At 40.6% G+C, this 16,579-nt stretch overlaps 1 protein-coding gene across 1 annotated transcript in view; it reads left to right on the forward strand.

Moving 5' to 3' along the window:
• The window catches only part of LOC141561646 (uncharacterized), a 612,565-nt gene that overhangs the window by 278,917 nt on the left and 317,069 nt on the right, over positions 1-16,579 (forward strand). The gene's annotated exons all lie outside the window — the stretch shown is intronic.

Genomic DNA, 16,579 nt, shown 5'->3' on the forward strand with positions numbered 1-16,579 from the left:
TGGCAAAGACATTGGAGCATTTTGCCATTTTCTTCATCTCATTTTACAGATGAGAAAACTGAGGCAGAGTAAAGTGACTTCCCCAGGAATATATAGTGTCTGAGGCTGGATTTGAACTCAGGAAGACGAATCTTCCTGATTTGTACAGTTTGACTGTACAAAATAAAGTAAAATAGTCCATCAAATATAGGTCAGACTATTTAACAATACAAAAAAATGCAAAAAAGACCAGTGCTCTAATCCATTAAGAAAACTTTTCCCACCCTTTCTGTAAAATACTAAACAATCCTGACCTCTAGTGGATCCAAGCTTCCCTCTAGACCACAAGTCTTCCTGATTTGCAGTGTCAGAAAATGGATCAATCTGGGTTGTTTCCTAGCAAAAATCATCCCCTGCTTTGGGGCCCATTTCTTCCCTTCTTCCCCTTTGGGCCCAGATTTTGTGGCCTGCCAGCACCTATTTGTGTCTGAGTTAGTCAAGTCCTTTTTTACCTTCTGTTGTCAAGAGATTCGTTTCTGTTTGTTCCTCTCTTGTTGATGCTCCAGATCTCTCTTCTCTTATAGAAGCTTTGTCTTCCCTGCTTTGTATGTCACTTCTTCTTGAGGCTCCCTCCAATGCAGGTCCCTCGAGGCATGACATGAATATATCCATCTGTTTTTACTCTCAAGATGTGTGCATTCTTTTTCATCCAGAAGTTGCCCCCTATGATGGGAATGTGGGCAAGTCCTGCATCTTTTTTCATGTGCAATTCAGCTTTCTCTGTAATTTTGGTACTTGACTTGCCCTATCTTGCCATCATCCCCAGACATCTCATCCTGTTGTTGGATGCTTTAAATTCCTGATCACACAATTCCTCACCATTCAATTCCTGACATCCTTCTCCATCCCACCTCACACAGGTATGTTCATGATTTAAATTGTGCTCTCTTTTTGGGGAAAGAGTTGGAAAGGAACATTTGGGGGAAGAGTGGTCCTGCCTTTCAAACCCTCCCAGGGATAACTCCCAGAGAGGTAATCTCATTCAGTTGGAAATCTCAGCCTGGGGCATGGTCAACTTCTCTATTGAGTTGAAGATTAGTCCCAGCTCTGGGCCAGGACAAACCCAATCAAACCTAAGACCTGTCAATCCATCTCTGCTCATTCCTAAACAGGAGTTTGCCTGCTAAGAAAGCTGTCTTCTTAGCATATTGTTTTCTTAGTGTAAATAAACCCATTCTTGCCACAAATCTCTCTCCTGCATTCACTGGGATTTGTGAATTCTTTTGCAAAGCCTGCCATAGGCCAGGGGGATCCCATTGCTGTTAGGGATCTCTTATCCTCCATTCTTGTATCTCAACAGACCCCATTTACTATAAAATAATGAATTTTGAAATCCTAACCTCTCTTTTTGACTCTTCAACTCTTCCCAACTCTTTTACTCACACTGTAAACTTATTGGCATAGTTTCAGATATTTGACTTTTTGCTATTCTCTTACCTTATCTATTAATTCTATTTGCCTCCATATAAAACATTGAGTTTGTTATCTGCTGCTTTCTACCTACCATCCTAAAATTCTTCAGCCCTGATAGTATCCTATTTTTCATCTTTATTATCTGAATTTCTTCACCCCTGTCCTAGAGCTACTGAGCATTGCTTATTTGAAGAGGCAGAGATTAATTCTTACCTGGTGGGTGACTCAGGGAAGAGAGAGATGAATAAATACTAAATATTTGTAGCCAAAAGTATGAATTCTTTTTTTTTTTTTTGTAAAGGTCAGAATTGAGCCATCTCAGGAGGAACTAACTTCTTGGACTCCAAGGAAACATGATAGGAATTTGCAGGTGCCATCAGGGAAGAGATCATTGAAGAATTGTCTCAGAAAAAAGAAACAAAAGTGTTTGATGGTTTCCTTCTTTGGCAGCTGTTTGTTAACCTGAAATAAATAATAAAGTAGTCTGCTGTCTTCCTGGGGTACTATATATCTGGGATGTGATAAGAGAACTTCTTTAGACTTTCTACTTTGACCACTACCACCTTCTGGTCATTTATGTGAGGTCAGATGATGCAAGTGCTAATGAGATATGAGATATTAGGTCCCAAATACCGACTTAGCACTTAGTAAGAACCTAATATCTCATTATTTCATTAGCACTTAGTAAGAACCTAACATCTTGTTTTCTCACTAGCTAAAAAAGTTGTGGTTATAGGTATGTATGTGTTATATACACACATCTATATGTATATGAAAATTCACTGTGATTCTGCTCAGAAGAAAACATGTACAAATTCATAATTCATGAATTGTCAAGGGCCCCATTTCCCAATTAGTAATAGGGACGGTACATTCCTGCCTGTCACAGTCGCAGGATAGGAGGAACATGGAATATTTGTAACCTGTTCTACCTCTACCCTTCTCCAAAGGGGACTTGTTTCTACAGAAAGGGAAGCAGGGAGTGAAGGCCAGAAGCTTGGTCACTCTACTGTCCTCAAAGACTGAGGTAACTAGACTAAGATGATTTCTGCTCCTGTTGTGGTTGGGAAGGAACCCCAAAAAGCTGTCTCAAAAGAATTTTTTGCCGGCTTGAACCCATTTCCAAATCAAAGTTTATTGTAATTGTAACAGCATTTAAAGCAAGAATTTAGTAAAGAAACAGAAGCAAGGAAACACATTTATCTAGTTCTCCATGTTATTGATAAGCTAATTTTATGGTCTAGCAGTAGAACCAAGAAGTAGTCTCAGGAATTTGATTATCACTAACCCAACACACAGTAAAGTTTGTTGTCCAATAGATTGCTAGAACAATAGTATTCTTAGGTTGGGGGTCGGAGAACTCAGGGTCACAGATTCCAAAGCCAGAGGACTTTACTGAGAAATTGTTAAAACAGAAGCTCCCTAAGGTCAGGGGACCTTAAAATTATCTCCCCTAGAAGCTGTATTACATCATTCCCTTAAATAATGTTAGTTTCGGGGTATGATTTTTAAGGTTCAAATTGTTATGCCACAGTTTCCCTAATTGTTCTATCTCAGTTTCCCTGAATTATTCTACCCCTTCCTGACCATTAGAATTGATATAACTTAGGGCTGGTTACTCTAGGGTCATAAATTGTAAATATTTAATCTCAGGTAAGGGAGAGATCTTCTATTTCAGACATCCTGGTTCCTGGCCTTCCCAACTTATCAGAATGTCCAGTGCTCTCTGCCTTCTGCCTTTGTTTTCCCTTATTACTGAAGTCCTATGAAGAATCTCTGGAATCACACATTCGATTTGATCTAGTTAATTAATTAAGCTCTCCAATAAACAAAATATTAAAGATTCTTTTTTTTTTTTTCAGTTATATTCTTTTTTTTTTTTTTTTATAGCCTTTTATTTACAAGACATATGCATGGGTAATTTTAGGCATTGACAACTGCCAAACCGTTTGTTCCAACTTTTCTCCTCCTCCCCTGCCCTTCCCCCAGATGGCAGGTTGACCAATATGATGTGGATTGAGGTCCCTTTAAGATCCTTTCTGATTCCCAACCCCACCATGGCTGAAGAAGCTAGGATCTTTGATTCACAAATCCTGGTCAAAAGCACCCTTTTGAATTCCAAAGATATCCGGACTTTCCCAGGCCCCCACTATCTGCTCAGGTTTCCCCAACCCCCACAAGCAGCTTCTTCTTTATCTAAAAACCCATTGAATTCTATTCAATGCTAACCCTGGCCAAAACCAGCCAGGAACTTGGGACTCCACCCACCTTCAAGATCACCAAGAGCCCTCATTATAAAAAGGAAACCCTAGTGCCCATTCTTTTGCAGGGTCCCTAAACATGGTGCCCTTATGCTGATCATGTAAGGGTTCCTATCCACCGGGTGCCAACTCTGGCCCTGGCATTTTTCTACCTTTACCCTTACTTCCAAACCCCTACAATAAACCCTTTTATTAATCTAGGTTTTTGTGGCTGTAAATTCCTTTACAGGGGATTCTGAACCGTCACTAGACTGCATTTAACTATGTATCCTTGCACTGAACCAAAAGGGGTTACCCCTTACCTACCTCTCATCAAATACATGTTAAATATGTTAAAGTATATGTTAAATACAGTATATGTACACTTATCCAAACATGTTTTGCTGTACAAAAAGAATCGGACTTTGAGATAGTGTACAATTAGCCTGTGAAGGAAATAAAAAATGCAGGTGGACAAAATTAGAGGGATTAGGAATTCTATGTAGTGATTCATAGTCATCTCCCAGAGTTCTTTCGCTGGGTATAGATGGTTCAGTTCATTACTGTTCTATTGGAACTGATTTGGTTCATCTCATTGTTGAAGAGGCCCATGTCCATCAGAATTGATCCTCATACAATATTGTTGTTGAAGTATACAACGATCTCCTGGTTCTGGCCATTTCACTCAGCATCAGTTCATGTAAGTCTCTCCAGGCCTCTCTGTATTCATCCTGTCAGTCATTTCTTACAGAACAATAATATTCTGTAATATTCATATACCACAATTTGTATACCCATTCTCCAACTGATGGGCATCTACATAGTTTCCAGTTTCTGGCCACTACGAAAAGAGCTGCCACAAACATTTTGGCACATACAGGTCCCTTTCCCCTCTTTAGTATTTCTTTGGGATATAAGCCCAGTAGTAGCACTGCTGGGTCAAAGGGTATGCACAGTTTGATAACTCTTTGAGCATAGTTCCAAATTGCTCACCAGAATGGCTGGATGTCTTATGGAGGTTAACAAAAGGGTTGAAACTATCCATCCCATGGTTCCAAATCTGTATACCTTACTCAGCTTGCTGCCTCCTACTCATGCTGTAGATACTGTTTTCCCCCCCCCCCCCGAGGCTGGGGTTAAGTTACTTGCCCAGGGTCACACAGCTAGGAAGTGTTTAGTGTCTAAGTTCAGATTTGAACTCGGGTCCTCCTGAATTCAAGGCTGGTGCTCTATCCACTGCGCCACCTAGCTGCCCCAAGATGCTTTCTTTTCAATAACCCCTTGTGCAGCCAGTCAACCTCTCTTTGCTTTAAAATGGATAGATCCTCCAGGGGAATTCTCAGGGCAGCTCACTTGTACTAGGCTGCCACAGGACTTTAAAAACTCCCCCATCCTGTTTGGTGAAGCTCTCCACCTAGACCTCCAAGCCTTTTGCAAGGAAATTCTTATTGCTCTCTGGTCCAGTATGTAGATGATCTTCTCCTTACTGCCCCTGATGAGTCCCTCTGCTTGCGGGCAACTTGTGCCCTTTTCCAACTCCTTCAATCTTTTGGAATATCAGGTTCCAGGCCCTTCTATCTTTTAATGTGAGGCAGCCAGATCTTGTGTGACCCTTATTGTGGCATCTTGGTATTTAAATTGTTTTTTTCTAGCTGCTTGCAGGATTTTCTCCTTTGTGTGGTAATTCTGCAGCTTAGCCACAATATTCTGTGGTGTTCTTTTTTTAGGGTCTATTTCAGAAGGAGTTCGATGAATTTTTTCAACATCTACTTTCCCCTCTGTTTCTATTATCTCTGGACAGTTCTCTTTGATAATTTCCTGTAAAATAGAATCTAGGCTCTTTTTTTGGTCATAGTTTTCGGGAAGTCCAATGATCCGCAGATTATCTCTCCTAGATCTATTTTCCAGGTCTATAGATTTTCCCAGTAAGTATTTGACGTTATTCTCCAGCTTTTCATTTTTTTTGTTTTGTTTGACTGATTCTTGGGTTCTCAATGAATCATTCATTTCTATTTGTTCCATCCTGAATTTTAAGGAGTTATTTTCTTCATTCACAGTTTTTAGTTCTTTTTGTAAATGCCCAGTTTCGTTTTTAAATGAGTTATTTTGCTCTATTGAATTTTTTTCCATTTCCCTAATTTTTTTTTGAGAATTATTTTCTTTTTCCATTTCAGAAATCCTATTTTCTTGGGACTTTTTTATCTTCTCCAATTCAGAAATCCTACTTTCCTGTGATTTTTTTTACCTTTTCTAATTCACTAATTTTGTTTCCCTGCATCTCCTGTGAATTCTTTATTTTTTCCAACTCCAATTTCAGAATGTTGTTATTCTCTATCATAGCTTCTCTTTCCTTTCCCCATTTTTCTTCAAACTCCCTTAACTTTTTAATAGTCTCTTCGAGGAGAGAGTTATGTGATGGGGGGCAGGAATCGTTCCCCTTTAGGTTGTTATCTGCTGACTCTCTGCTGTTAACTTCCTCGGGGTTGGATACCCGCTCTTTCTCTGTGTAGAAGGAATCTATGGTTTTTTTTGGGCTTTTTGCTCATACTTAAAAAATCTTTTGGGGTCTGTCCCTGGGGTAGGAAATTATTTATTTATTTCTTTACCAGCTTCCTCCCAGACCGGATGGATGCAGCGGCCCCTGCGCATGAGCTAAGAGAGAGCTCTGGGAGAGAGTTCCCCACCCCTCCCTGGAAGTGCCTCAGAGGTGATCAGCACTGCTGTGCTTTGAGGGCGCTGTGTTCTAGTGGCTTCCCTGAGGTTTGAGACTGAACAGTAAAGGCGACTCAAAACCCAGCCTATGCGTCCTGGTGGGGCGTGGATGTCTGCAGCAGGTGACGTGAAAAGCCCCTGCGCTCAAACTGGAAGTGTCTGCCAGAAACCGCGGTCCCTAGTTCAAAGGTTCCGCTTCTCTGGGACTTCCGTTCCACAGCCTCCAGCCGAGCCAGGCACTATGAGTTACCGCCCCACCCACTTTTCAATCTCTTAACTACCCCCAGGTGAAATCCTGGATTGCCTATGTCGGCCCCACCCACAGTGCCAAGATCTGCTGAGTCACCCCCGGGATCCGGGAAGATCCAATCTGGTTTTAAATTTCTCTTAGATTTCTCTTCTGAACTGCTGTATTATAAGCAGAGAAGAGCTAACAGCCTGTGCCAGATTCTTCTATCTCAGTGGCTTCTCTGATCCCAGAGCCCTCCCCAGCGCGATCGGCGCAGTGTGCCACTACCCCACCGTCTGCGCTGGCCTCTCTTCTTCCTCCCCTGGGAGCTGACCTTTCCTGTTGAAACTCCAGATTCTCTTCAGCTGGTAAGTCGTGCTTCCAGTCCTTGTGGATTCTATCAGTCTAGCGCTATTTCTGAGGCTGAGTAAATTTAGTTGGTTGTGAGGGAAGAAAGGAGCTTACACAGTCGCATGTATCTTCTCCACCATCTTGGCTCCGCCCAACTCCTTCAATCTTTAGGTTACAGGGTTTCTGCTAAAAAGGCTCAACTCTGCCTTCTCGAAGTCTCTTATCTGTGCTATGTTCTCAAATCTGCCAACTGCTCTCTGTCTTGTATTGTCCTTGTATTCACTGTTTTGTTACTGCTGTTTGTGATTGCCCTATTTGTCTGTATAGTATAAAGGGCTGAAATTGAATTGCACTGAGGTCCAAGCACTTGAGTCTAATTACCAATTGGATAATACTCTATTAGCATATGCTTAGAGAATGACCCAGCCCACTATTCTATGCTGGCTCAATCTGTGGGTGTATACAGTGAATGAAAGGAGGCATTAGAGGGTGGAGTAGGACAAGTGGGAATCACTCTTTAACAGTGGAGAGAGAGAAAGAAGGTGTGGAGATTCCCCTGACAGGGACCCCAAAAAACCAACAATAAAGATCAAGGACTTTTGCTTATTCTGACTCCAGCTGATTCTAAGATATCCAGGGAGCTAACTTGGTCTTCACATTTGTCGCCTAATGTGGACCAAGGACCCTACTTTCACTGAAGAAGTCCCCCATGACCAGAAAATTAGGTGAGTATTTTAATAGACAAACAGGAAACTTTATTAAGGACTAAACTAGTAACCTTTTCTAGCTGAAATGGGGTAGGTATTAGGAAAAGATTCTCCCCTGTCCCCAGCCCCATTCCCACCCCCGCCCCAAAGAGGCACTATAGAAAGCCTGCTTAAGCTGACTGAGGGACAAGGCTTAATTATAACTTGGGAATAGATTGATTGACTCTTGGGTCCATTAGGATGCCCCTCTCCTTGGTTCTTAGAGGAAGAAGAAATAAATACAGATAATTGGAAACTAGTAGGAGAACAACTATGTGAATACTACAATGATAAAGATCCTCATTTAATTTCCACAGAAGCATTCTATATATGTACAACATAATACAACTGGCCTTAAAGAATCCTCCAAGTTATAGAAAAAGGAAAAGTTTTAGGAACAGTCAGATGAAGTATGAGGAAAAAGAGGAAGACAAAGAACAGTTTAATGACCATATTGCCAGAGGGCATGGGGACTTAAATGACATTCAAGGGCGTGGTGATTCTCACTCTCATGAGGCAGCTTTAACCCTGCCTAGGGAGCAGATTACTGACATGTCCCAATCAACTCCACCTTCCAGGATGGAGGGAGAAGGAGAAGTGGAAGGGGCAGTGACACCACCAGCACCTTCCCCCACCCCCAGCAATCACTCCCTCCTATGAGTAGATTGCAAAAGTTAGTACTTGGAAGGATATTGCGGAGTTGAAACTACAAATATATCCTGTGATTCAACAGTTTAACTCTTCAGGTCAAGAAAATAGAAGATACACTCCTTTTGATATAGAAATCCTCAAAAATCTGAAAAAGGCTTGCACTCTTTATGGGGCTACATCAGCTTATGTTAAGATGTTATTACAGAATTTGGCTTATGAAATCTTAACCCCTAGGGACTGGAAATCTATAGGAAGGACATGCTTAGAACCTGGACAAAACTTGTTCTGGCTTTCTGAATATAGTGAGCTCTGTAAGATACAAGCCCAACAAAATAGTCAAAGTGGAGTTAATACTTCAATCACCTGTGACCAACGAACAGGTGTAGGTTCTTATGCAGACATTTCAGTACAGATTAATTACCCTGAGCAGCATATAAGCAAATTGCTGCTGCTGCAATCAAAGCATGGGGTTTTCTCCCCAGTAAAAATGACAAGGGTGAGGCCTTCACAAAAATTGCACAAGGGCCAAATGAACCCTTTGCTGCTTTTGTGGGACATTTGCAGACAGCTGTCATAGGAACTAATGGTGAAAATGCAGTAACAGACATGACAAGGCAAATTTCTAAAGAAAATGCTAATGAGGTTTGTAGAAGGATTACACTAGACCTATGCAAGGATGCTCCTGTAGAGGAGATCATAAGACGCTGTGCCACAGTGGGCACAAATACCTTTTATAGCCAGGCTATGATGCAGACTTCCCAAGATCCCAACATGGGAAGACAGGGTCCCTTTTGGCAAGGGACTTCTAGAGAGACTCGTCAATGCTTTCAATGCAGTAAAGTAGGGCATCTGAAAGCTCAATGTTGGCATAGAGACAGAGTGAGAAAACAGGGTGGGAGAACAAGACCCAGTATTCCATGTCCAAAATGCAACAGAGGCTTCCATTGGGCATCAGAGTATAGACTGATTCAGGGAAATGGGATGAGGGGCCCAAGGCAAAAAATACTTGGGGCATGATGGCAGCTGATGCTACACCCAGAGAGTGCCTAGAAGTTCAGTACCTAGAATGACCAATCAGCTGGGAAGCAACCTTATGGGAGAAAGGGATTACAATTGGGGAGAATAGAGTTGTATGCAGCTGGGACAACTGAGATATCCCCTGGAGAGGTTAAATCGATTCCTCTCCAGCCTATGGATCCCTTGCCTCCAGGCACAGTAGGCTTGACCATTTTACCTCCTGAGAATACTTACAAAACAGTGTCCTTCCATTCACTGATGTGGGAAACTGGGAAATGGGTAGATAATATCCCAGTCATTGATACAATTAGACAATGTGTGACTTATCAACCAGGAGAAGTAGTAGCATCAGGTTTACTGATACAGATTCCTAATAAGCAATCTGGTGATAGTCGCCCACATTCTGACTCCAAGCATCACAATCCAGGAATATACTGGACAGCAGCTGTGACAGCTGACTGTCGTATGCTCATTATATAAATGGCATACCATTAGAAGGATTGGTAGACACTGGTGCAGATCGTACAGTCATTAGAGATGCCAACTGGCCTAGTCACTGACCAAAGATTAAGGCAGACACAAGTCTGGCATAGGAGGATCTATAGCAACTGAAGTTAGTGCTACCCCTTTGAGATGGACTTTTGAAGGCAAAACAGGAGTTTTTACTCCTTTTATAGTTGAAAAAATCCCCATCAATTTGTGGGAAAGAGTCATTTTACAACAATTAGAATTACAAATGAGTACTTTGGTTTTTTAGGCAGGACTACTGTTGAAGGCCTTGCCAACACTTTCACCCATTCTTATCCAGTGGAAAACTGATACACCAGTGTGGATAAATCAGTGGCCCTTAGGTAGCGATAAAATTCAGGCCTTATTAGATATAGTACAGGAGCAACTTGATCAAGGACACTTACAACCTTCTCTAAATCCTTGGAATTCCCCAGTACTTGTTGTAAGAAAGAAATCTGGAAAATGGAGGATGTTGACTAATTTAAGAAAGGTAAATGAACAGATGGAAACTGTGGCAACTCTTCAACCTGGACTTCCATCTCCTACTCAGTTGCCTAGAGAATGGCCTCTGTGGGTTATAGACATTAAAGATTGTTTCTAATCTATCCCTCTAGATAAGGAGGATATGAAAAGATTTGCCTTTTCAGTGCCCTGCATTAATTTAGCTGAGCCTTATAAAATTATGAATGGATAGTTTTGCCACAGAGAATGAAAAACAGTCCTACTATGTGTCAAATGTATGTTGCTGCTGCTCTTACTCCACTAAGAAAAACATTTCCAAAAGTAATGTTATTACATTACATGGATGATATATTGGGATGTGCACCTGAGGAACAAATGTTAGAAGCATGTGTACAAAAAAGCATAGAAATACTAAGCAATTATAAATCGCACATAGCTCCAAAATTGAATAGCCTTCTCCAGATAGCCTTCTAACCATGTTGGCCAATACTCCTTTATTTCTGGCAGCCCAAGAATCTCATTCTAAATATCATCAGGCTTCTCAAGCTTTACATTTACAATTTGGAATCACAAGAGAGGAAGCTAGGAGCATAGTAAAAGCCTGTCTAGCTTGCCTTCCTTTCCACGCTCCTACACTCCTTTCAGGAAAGAACCCTTGTGACTTGAGACCTAATGAAATTTGGCAACTGGATGTGACCCATTATAAATCTTTTGGCCATTTGTCTTTTATCCATGTTGTGGTAGACACCTTTTCAGGATTCACTTTTGCAATTTCAGCAGCAAAAGAGACAGCCTGAGTGGTCACTGAATTCCTTATACAAGCATTTGCAATTATGGGTGTGCCACAAGCAATAAACACAGACCATAGACCTGCAGATACTTCTAAACATTTTGCACACTTTTGTGCACATTATAAGATTTTATACACTACTGGCATACCCTTTAATCCTCAAGGACAGGCAATAGTAGAGAAGAGAAGCAGAGACATTAAGACACTCCTCCAAAAACAAAAGAAAGATGGAGCCACAGGTAACCCTAGAGAACTTCTAAATTTAGTTCTTTATACCATTAGTTTTCTAATTTTTGACAAAGATGCACTGGCTCCAGCAGACAGGTTTTATAACCCACCAGAAGGACAGTGTCCAGTATGAGCAGCAACACTATCTTTTGATAAAGATGTGGAGAGACCCAGAAAGTGGTGAATGGAAGGGACCAGATAGGTTAACTGCTTGGGGGAGAGGGTTTGTTTGTATCTCCACAGATGGAGAAGGAATCAGATGGGTGCCAGTGAGCCATATTCTCCTTGTCCATCGGAAAGAGATGGAGCAGACTCTTGAAACGAAGGAGAGGACCCATCGGGGGTTCCATTGCTGACTGTGCCCACCACTGAAAGAGCCTGGCAGTTATGGCATTTGACTCATGGACATCAAGAATTGTTGGACTTCATGGCAGAAACTAGGCATGGACCCACATTTAATACCACATACTAAGATTAGATCAAAATGGGTCCAAGATTTAGGCATAAAGAACGAAATCATAAATAAATTAGAGGAACATAGGATAGTTTACCTCTCAGACTTGTGGAGGAGGAAGGAATTTGTGTCCAAAGGAGAACTAGAGACCATTATTGATCACAAAATAGAAAATTTTGATTACACCAAATTAAAAAGTTTCTGCACAAACAAAACTAATGCATACAAGATTAGAAAGGAAGTAACAAATTGGGAAAACATTTTTTACAGTTAAAGGTTCTGATAAAGGCCTCATCTCCAAAATATACAGAGAATTGACTTTAATTTATAAGAAATCAAGCCATTCTCCAATTGATAAATGTTAGGTTCTTACTAAGTGCTAAGTTGGTACTTGACAATTCTCTAGTTTCAGCCTTTATTGGGAGTTTTACTTGTGAATTCCTGGGGAAGAGCTTGCATGCTTAGGAGGAGCAAGTTCATTGGTTGAAGTAATTTTTCCCAGAAGCCCTTGCATTATCCCACACCCATTCTCTGGGAGGATAAAAGAAGGCAGCTCTGGAGGAAAAGGGAGTTTTGTCTGGACGAGACTTGAGGCGGCTCTCTGCAGGAAGGGAAGTTGGCTCTCTACAGGAAGAAGAATCTGTCCGAGAGATTTGAGTTGACACAGCAAATCTCCTCCCAGAGAGCGATTGGGCAGCTTCTGGAGACAACAGCACGCTACATAATGGCATCCACAACGTGGGGAAAGGACTTTTGCTTATCCTGACAAGGACTTATTCTGAGCCCTTCAGAGGAGCTAGAACGGACCATCACATTTTGGCGCCCGAACAGGGACAGACACGATCCTGATTCCAGTGTTAAAGCCTCTGATCCAGATCTCAGTCTCTCGGACCTAAAACTGTGAGTAACAAGGAAACTTTGTTAAAGATTAAGTGAGAGTTCTAATAGATAAATAAGGAACTTAACTTGTTAAGGGCTAAACCAGCAATCTCTTATAGTGAAATGGGGCAAACGCCTTCTGTTCAAGGAAAATGTTTAGAGAGCATCATCAAGGTTATGAAAAGCCAAGTATTGATTATAATTTTGGAGGAGATTACTGAACTTTTAAAAACTGTGAAGGTCATATGTCCTTGTTTTTCTCTGGAAAAAGAATTGGATCTAGATGAATGGGAATTAATAGGAAAGCAATTAGGTGAACACTACAATTGCCCTTGTGACATTTTGCCTTTTGGTTCCAGACCAAACTCAATTTCCAAAGATACACTTCATTCCTACAATTTAATCCAAATGGCTTTAAAAAATGCTATTCTAAAGGAAGAGAAGAAGGAGCAAAATGGGGAAGTGTCAACTAAACTAGGTGAAAAGGATGAATCAGATAACAATGAAGTTAAGTACAATTCTGAGCAACAGGAGCATTTCCCATCTCCTCCCTCAATTAACTCTTCAGGGGTGGAGCAAGAAGGAGGAGGGGAAGAGGCAGAAACAAACAGAATTGCCTATGAAGCAGCCTAAACCTATGACAAGATTAGAAAAAGCATTGGTTAAAGCTAAGAGAAAAGGACAGGATATAAGTGATTTTATACATGCATATCCTGTGATTGAAGATATTGACTCTGTAGGTCAAAAAAGGAGAAAATATGCACCTTTAGATCTGAATAAAATTAAAGATTTGAAAAAAGGTTGTACCCTTTATGGGACTACATCAGCTTATGTTAAAATGTTACTAGATAGTTTGCCTTATGAAGTCCTAACCCCGAATGATTGGAAATCCATAGCAAGGACAGGCCTAGAACCTGGACAAAATTTGTTATGGCTTGCGGAGTTTCATGAATTATGTAAAATCCAAGTCAGATGCAATTTGGAAATAGGAGTTAACACACAATTCACTTTTGAGCACTTAGCCAGTAAAGGACAGAACTAGAGAATTGTCAAGTACCAACTTAGCACTTAGTAAGAATCTAATATCTCATTATCTCATTAGCACTTAGTAAGAACCTAATAGATAAATGGTCAAAGGATATGAACAATTTTCAGATGATGAAATTAAAACTATTTCCACTCATATGAAAGAGTGTTCCAAATCACTATTGATCAGAGAAATGCAAATTAAGACAACTCTGAGGTATCATTACACACCTGTCAGATTGGCTAAGATGACAGGAACAAATAACGATGAATGTTGGAGGGGCTGTGGGAAAACTGGGACACTGATACATTGTTGGTGGAGTTGTGAAAGAATCCAACCATTCTGGAGAGCAATCTGGAATTATACCCAAAAAGTTATCAAAATGTGCATATCCTTTGACCCAGCAGTGCTACTCCTGGGCTTATATCCCAAGGAAATACTAAAGAAGGGAAAGGGACCTGTATGTGCCAAAATGTTTGTGGCAGTCCTTTTTGTAATGTCTAGAAACTGGAAAATGAATGGATGTCCATCAATTGGAGAATGGTTGGGTAAACTATGGTATATGAATGTTATGGAATATTATTGTTCTTTAAGAAATGACCAGCAGGAGAAATACAGAGAGGCTTGAAGAGACTTACATGAACTGAATGCTGAGTGAAATGAGCAGAACTAGGAGATCATTATGCACTTCAACAATGATACTGTGAGGATGTATTCTAATGGAAGTGGATATCTTCAACATAGAGAAGAGCTAATCCAATTCCAATTGATCAATGATGGACAGAATCAGCTACATCCAGAAAAGGAACACTGGGAAATGAGTGTAAACTGTGAGCATTATTATTATTTTGTTTTGTTTTGTTTTTCTTCCCAGATTATTTTTACCTTCTGAATACAATCCTTCCTTTCCAACAACAACAACAACAACAAAATTTGTACCTAGGATATACTATAAGATATTTAATATGTGTGGGAATGCCTGCCATCTAGGGGAGGGGGTGGAGGGAAGGAGGGGAAAAATTTGGAACAGAAGGGAGTACAAGGGATAATGTTGTAAAAAAAAAAATTACCTATGCATATGTATTGTCAAAAAAAATGTTATAATTATAAAAATTAAAAAAAAAAAAGCATTGTTGAACTTCAAAACCCTCAGGAATCATTGGATTCTTTGAGACATAATAAGATTGTTGTAGGACTTCAAAATCTGCAGGAATCATTGGATTCCCTAACATATAAAAAGATTGTTGCAGGACTTCAAAAACTTGTGGGAATCATGGGATTCCCTGACACGGGAAGCAATGGACAATAGATTGGTTTGGGACTATCTCTTGGCTGCTGAAGAAGGCGTGTGTTCCCAAAGAAATACTAAAGAAGGGAAAAAGACCTGTATGTGCCAAAATATTTGTGGCAGTGCTTTTTCTAGTGGCTAGAAACTGGAAAATGAATGGATACCCATTAATTGGAGAATGGTTGGGTAAATTATGATATATGAATGTTATGGAATATTATTGTTCTGTAAGAAATGACCAGCAGGATGAATGCAGAGAGGCTTGGAGCGATTTACATGAACTGATGCAGAGTGAAATACACTTCAACAATGATACTGTATGAGGATATAGTTTGATGGAAGTGGATATCTTCAACAAAGAGAAGATTTAACTGAGATCCAATTGATCAATGATGGACAGAATCAGCTGCACCCAGAGAAGGAACTCTGGGAAATGAGTGTAAACTGTTTGCATTTTTTGTTTTTCTTCTCAGTTTATTTTTACCTTCTGAATCCAATTCTTCCTTTGCCACAAGAAATTCGGTTCTGCACACATATATTGTATCTAGGATATACTCCCCAGCTAGGGGAGGAGATGGAAGGAAAGAGGGGAAAATTTGGCACAGAAGGGAGTGCAAGGGATAATGTTGTAAAAAAAAATTACCTATGCATATGTACTGTCAAAAAAAAAGTTATAATTATAAAATTAATTAAAAAAAAAAAAAGAAGGCGTGTGTGTGATTGTTGTTTACATATCCTCCTTCTAGGACTTCTGGAGATCTTTTACAAGACCATGTTGATTTATATTGTTTGTTATATCACTACTTGTATGTACAATTCATGTTTGTTAAACCACATTGAGCCTGCACTGGCTGTGGGGAGTCATCACTAGCCTGTGCATTATTGCTATGTGCTTGTGTAATACCTCCCATGCTGATGGGTTTATGCATACCTGTTTCTGATAAGACCCTTCCACCCAGAAACCACTAGCAATCCCCACTTCCCTTTGGTACTTTTCACCTCCCTTTCTGAGAAGTCAGGGTTGGTGTGTCCACCTGTGTTCTAAAACAAAAGAAAGCAGGATATATAAAGGCTTAAACTGAGTTGCACTGAGGTCCAAGCACTTGAGGCTAATTACCAATTGGACAATACTCTATTAGCATATGCTTAGAGAATGACCCTACTCAACTTTGTGCTGGCTGGATCTATGGGTGTGGACAGAGAAGGGGAGAGAGATCAGAGGGTGGAGTAGGACAAGGGGGAATCACCCTTTGGTGGTGGAGGGAGAGAAAGGAGGTGTGGAGATTCCTGTATCTATTCCCCTGATGGTGACCCCAAAAAACCGACAATAAAGATCAAGGACTTTTGCTTATCCTGACTCCAGTTGATTCTAAGGTATCCAGGGTACAAACTCGGTCTTCACAGTATAGAGGTAACGTCTCTTAAGACCCTTTGTTCTTGTTTCCAGAAGTGTAATTCCATTGTCACTATAGCATTTTCCTTAGTCCTCCTTCTCTTCGCTCTCCTTTCTAAAGCTTCAGGTAACCCACACGCCCCAAAGCCC

The sequence above is a fragment of the Sminthopsis crassicaudata genome, chromosome 3, assembly GCF_048593235.1.
Source record: "Sminthopsis crassicaudata isolate SCR6 chromosome 3, ASM4859323v1, whole genome shotgun sequence".
Taxonomy (NCBI): Eukaryota; Metazoa; Chordata; class Mammalia; order Dasyuromorphia; family Dasyuridae; genus Sminthopsis; species Sminthopsis crassicaudata.